Here is a 6,000-nt window from a genome sequence, read left to right as displayed (position 1 = left end):
GAGAGGACGACAGGCCTCAGAGAGCGTGTGTGTCACAGGCCTTGATTTTACCCAGTTTCTTTTTATTTTCTTCCTTACACTGATCCATCAGGCAGTTTTAGACCTTCAAACTTAAACATCCTGCAGCAGATTTCATAAAAACAGCATCTCTGAGCTGATCCTTACATTTTATCAAAGATGGTAAAAACATTTTCAGTCTGGTGTCGTGTTAAATCACAATCACACATCAGCTCTGTGTGGGAAAATTAAAGTTTAGAGGCTTAAAAGTTGAAAATACATTTGAGCACTAACTTAATATGCTAACTTAAAATGATGTCTCACTCTGTTCTTTTTTTAAAATCCATAATTAGACAACTAAAAACTACAAAATACAGTGTTTATTTTGGGGTTTTAAGGTGTTGGGTTGAATCACTGTCAGACATCGTCTCTGTGTGAGGAAATTACTATTTTAATGCAGAACTAAAAACAAAATGAGCGCTAGCTTACAATGATGTCTCACTCTGTTATTTTTTTAACTCTGTAATTAGCAAAACAACTAAAAACTATAAAATATAGTGTTTGTTTTGTTTTCTAATGTCAAATCACAATCAGACATCATATCTGTGTGAGAAAATTAAAGTTTAGGTGCAGGATATATGAAATTTAATTCAAAAATTGAGCACTAACTTAATATGCTAACTTAAAATGATGTCTCACTCTGTTCTTTTTTAAAATCCATAATTAGCAAAACAACCAAAAACTAAAAAATGCAGTGTTTATTTTTGGTTTTTAAGGTGTTGGGTTGAATCACAGTCCGACATCATCTCTGTGTGAGGAAATTACTATTTTAATGCAGAACCAATAACAAAATGAGCGCTTACTTAAAATGATGTCTCACTCTGTTCTTTATTTAAATCTGTAATTAGCAAAACAACTAAAAACTATCAAATACAGCATTTGTTTTTGTTTTCTTATGTCAAATCACAATCAGACATCATCTCTGTGTGAGAAAATTAAAGTTTAGATGCTTAAAATTTGAAAACAAATTCAAAAATTGAGCGCTAACTTAATATGCTAACTTAAAATGACGTCTCACTCTGCTTTGTTTTTAAAATCCGTAATTAGACAACAACTAAAAACTACAATATACAGCTTTGTTTTTTTAAGTTGTTGTGTTAAATCACAATCACACATCAGCTCTCTGTGAGAAAATTATAGTTTAGATGCTTAAAATTTGAAAACAAGTTTGAGCGTTGACTTAAAATGTCAAACTCAGTTCTGTTTTTAAAATCCGCAATTAGACAACACCTTAAAACTAAAAGAACTACTGCTCTTGTAGTTTTAAGGTGCTGTGTTAAATCACAATCAGACATCATCTCTGTGTGAGGAAATTTTAGCTTTGATGCAGAACAATCTGACACATGAGCGCTAGCTTAAAATGATGTCTCACTTTGTTCTTTTTCTAAAAATCAATCATTTGACAACGGCTAAAAACTACAAAATACAGTGTGTATATCTGTGTAAGAAAATTATAGTTTAGAGGCTTAAAATATGACATTAAATTTAAAAATTGAGCGCTCACTTAATATGCTAGCTTAAAATGATGTCTCACTCTGCTCTTTTTTTTTAAATCCATAATTAGACAACAACTAAAAACTACAAAATGCAGTGTATTTTTTTTTTTAAGGTATTGTGTTAAATCACAATCAGACTCTGTTTGAGGAAATTATAGTTTTGATGCAGAACAATTCAAAAAATGAGCACTAGCTTGAAATGATGTCTCACTCTGTTCTTTTATTTATTTTTTTAATCTGTAATAAGAAAACAACTAGAAACTACAAAATATAGTGTTTGTTTTTTTTAAGATGTCTTGTTTAATCACAATCACACATCAGCTCTGTGTGAGAAAATTATAGTTTAGATGCAGGAAATATGAAATTTAATTCAAAAATTGAGCTTTTACTTAATATGCTAACTTAAAATGATGTCTCACTCTGTTCTTTTTTTAAATCTGTAATTAGACAACAACTAAAAACTACAAAATACAGTGTTTGTTTTTTTAAGGCGTCTTGTTAAATCTCAATCTCACATCAGCTCTGTGTGAGAAAATTATAGTTTAGGTGCTTAAATTCAAAAATACATTTAAGCGCTGACTTAATATGCTAACTTAAAATGATGTTTCACTCCATTATCTTTAAAAATCCATAATTAAACAACAACTAAAAACTACAAAATACAGTGTTAATATTTGTTTTAGGTGTGTTGTGTTGAATCACAATCACACATCAGCTCTGTGTGAGAAAATTATAGTTATGATGCTTAAAATTTGAAAACAAGTTTAAGTGCTGACTTAAAATGATGTCTCACTCTGTTCTTTATTTAAAGTCCGTTATTAGACAACTAAAAACTACAAAATACAGTTTTTATTTTTGCTTTATAAGGTGTTGTGTTAAATCACATCAGAGTCTGTGTGAGGGAATTTTAATTTTGATGCAAAACAATTTAAAAAATGAGCGCTAGCTTAAAATGATGTCTCACTCTGTTCTTTTTTTTTAAATCCTTAATTAGAAAACAACCAAAACCTGCAAAAAACAACATTTATCTCTCATTTTAATGACTTTATTTACACTCATTCTCCTTTATTTATTTATTTATTTATTTTTACTTTTACTTAATAAAAATAATCTGTTTAGAAAAAAGCTGCAGTCACACGCCTTCTGTGCAAACTTTAGTTGGAGAAGGGAGCATTTATGCATATTGTGCAGAAGTCATGACTTTAATTTCTGCAGCATATTTGTTTTTAAGCCCTTAAAACTCACATTTAGTATAAATAATAATTAATATGATGTGTTTTTTAATGATTATTAGCTTTAGGGGGTGATGTGTAGTATAAAGCATCAGTTTGAGCCGTGTACTCTGATAACACACTGACTCTTCTCTGCTCTAAGGATGGAGTGAACTTCCTCTCCTTCCACTCTTTAATCCCCTGAGAAAAACTGCACCTGTAGCCCAACATGTGAGAGCAACACTTGACTTCTCCTGCAGCATGACTAACGATGGAGAGCACTAATTGTGTAACTTTTAAAAACTTCTAATGAGCACTGACTCCAGGCTTAAAAAAAGAAGAAGAAGGGAGTGAGAGGCCTGGAGGAGGAGGAGAGGAAAGAAATAAACTCAGACAAGTAGTGACTTATCGACCTTTGCTCCCCCTTGAGCTCCTGTTGGTGCATAAATTAAAGCTGCTTCCTGCCCCGCGCGGCTCGGGCCACCAGATAATTTCATTTGCATAAAGAATGCGGAGCCAATTACGGAGGGAGATATTTACATTTTATATGAAAAATAGTTGTAGGGCAAATGGGAAGCTGATTAAAATGCGTGGATCGATACTGGCTCGGCGCGGGCACGGCGCTGATGCGCGCGCACACACACACACACACTGAAAATCAGACTTCCTGAAAAGAAAAAGTTAAAAAGTGAAGCTTTAATTTCTGCTGTGGTGAAAACATCCATACAGGTGTTAAAGGTGTGATGACACGTTTTCCACAGCAGGACACTTTAACCAGACCCTCCTGCAGGTGCAACTTAACTTCAAACACCCTGACCCACCTCCATCACCTCCACCTCCACCCCCTGCAGGAGGACGTGCATGCAGGCTGCACATTATTGGCTCCTGTGCAGCAGGAGCCGAATGCAGTGAATTAAAGGAGTGAATTTGCATTAATCCGAGATATGATCGATAATAACATTATTCACGCTGCGAAGTCAAGTTCCACATCATGGCGTACACGATCATTACTGCAACCAAAGCTGCAAATAATGGAGGAAAATAATGTGGTTTCCATTCAGTCAGGCAGGGCGGGCAGAGTTTTCCAGGAGAGGCGTTGATGCTGGTTTATTTTCCTTTAAGAGGACACGTCGTTTTATTGCTCCTGCACGTTTCATCCATCACACAATGACCATTCTGGGATCAATCAGACATTAAAATATAAAATTAAGCTTCTTAAATAATAAAAAAAAATTAATATCCCTTTTAATTTTTACTATTAGGTTTAAAAACTGTTTTAGGGGCAGGTTCCTCCTAAGCAGAGTGTGTGTGCAGCAGGCCACACGCTGTTAATGCACATGATGTGTTCAGGCCTGCACACACACACACACACACACTGTTATGAGTGTGTGTCTTAAAAAAAAAAAAAAAAAAAAAAAAGACTCTAATTCAGCTGATTTAATTTTATTATGATGCGTGATCTGAGACATCCAAAAGTAAAATAAAATAAAATAAAATAAAAAAATAAAATCATGTGCAGCTTCCGGTCCGTCTTGCTTTAATGACCATTTTCACCCTTATTATCTTTTTTTCTTTCTTTCTTCAATTTTATTTTTTATTATTTGTATCATTCTGGTTCGTTTTATTCCCTTTCAGATGTAATCCGGTCAAATTAATTCAGTTATCGATTATTCACATTGTGATCTGCGTAACGCCAGGTCTCGTGGTAATAATTGATTTTATCGATTGGATGAGGGTGGGAGCGAAATAAATAAAAAAAGAAAAAAAAAGAAGAAGAAGAAGAAGAAGAGGGAGATGACAAAAAGAAAAAAGACAGAAAAACAACAGCACAGATTCATTATGTCACATTGAGATATAGTGCATTTATATTTTTTAAAATGTTTAAATCAAATCAGGTTATTAAATTTCACGAGATTAAAAAAAACTTATCATTTTTAGATCTTCTTAAATCGAAAAACACACATTTTTATTTTTTATTCCTTTTTTTATTTGAGATATTTTCATTATAAGGACACTGTAGCTTTAGCTGCATTAAACACACATCGTGAGCTCACTGTTGGCTGCAGATTTCACAAAAGATGGGCTGCAGGATATTTCTAAAAAAGGAAAATAAAGTTATATATTGGTTCATTTAAAAAATGCACCTTCAGATCTAAATCGTGCATTAATTGTTTTTTTTTCTGCATGCGGTGTTCTTGCACTGAATATGGTGATGTTGTCTTTAGGCTAATGCAGCTGTTGCGTAATTGTAGCTTTAATCATTTGTCACACCTGCAGCTGCACCAATCAACTTCTCTTTATTTATGTTTTTATTCCCAGGTCTGGGTAGAAGTTTGAACTTTGTCACATTTATTTAAAAACAAATGTGCGCCACGCATGCTCACTGTATTCAGCAGAAAATAAAAAATAAATAAAAGTCAGATATAAAAACACAGAGACGCTGCCATTCACAGAGTTTCATTCTGACATTTGAAACAAAGTTTACTGAGAGTTTAAAAAAAAAAACAGGCTCACAGATTTAAAATAAAAATCCTTCATTTTGCAGAAATGTCAAATTTAAAATCTTCTTTTTTTCTTTTTTATTGTTGTGACGAGAGATTGCGTGGTGCGCATGTGCGAGTAGACTCACAGGTGTAGCTCATTAATTAAAGCAAATTAAATGGAAAGAGTTGCAAATAGGGATTTAAATGGTGATTGGAGAATTATTGAAGTGTGTAACCCGGATGTTGTATAATATGACCATCCGCGTGAGTCATCACCTGGATCTGTCCTCGTGCAGTGTGGAGGATACACACCTGGTGTGTTTATTAGGAGCTGTGTGTGTGTTTATGTGTTAATTTTTTTAACTTCTTGAAGTTTTGTTTCTGTGAAAGTCTTGGAAAATGAAACTGTTTTTGTTGTTTCAACATTAACTTTTGTTCCCTTTCAAAATAAAAGCTCGAATGTATTTTGTTTAATGTGTGTTTGTACATTTCACAATAAAAACGGTTTGAAAATAATTTGTGTTCTGAGTTTTTCTTTCATTTTTCTGCGCTATTCTGTTGGTACTGTGTGTGTTTGGAGTGTGTGTGTGTGTGTGTGTGTGTGGTCACACAGTGGAAATGCATGGTATTAATAGGAGTGTGTGTGAGAGAGAGAGAAAGTGTGTGTTTGTGTGACACAAATGAGATGAATGGAAAACGACACAAAAATACTTTTCAGCATTTAAAATGAAAAAAATCCCCTTGTCTTAGAAT

Source organism: Halichoeres trimaculatus, unplaced genomic scaffold (assembly GCF_033239565.1).
Source record: "Halichoeres trimaculatus isolate MK-OKI-2021-1 unplaced genomic scaffold, fHalTri1.1 fHalTri1_scaffold_12, whole genome shotgun sequence".
NCBI classification, from domain to species: Eukaryota; Metazoa; Chordata; class Actinopteri; order Labriformes; family Labridae; genus Halichoeres; species Halichoeres trimaculatus.
The sequence above is the reverse complement of the archived record's forward strand: the minus strand, read 5'-3'. Positions refer to the sequence as shown.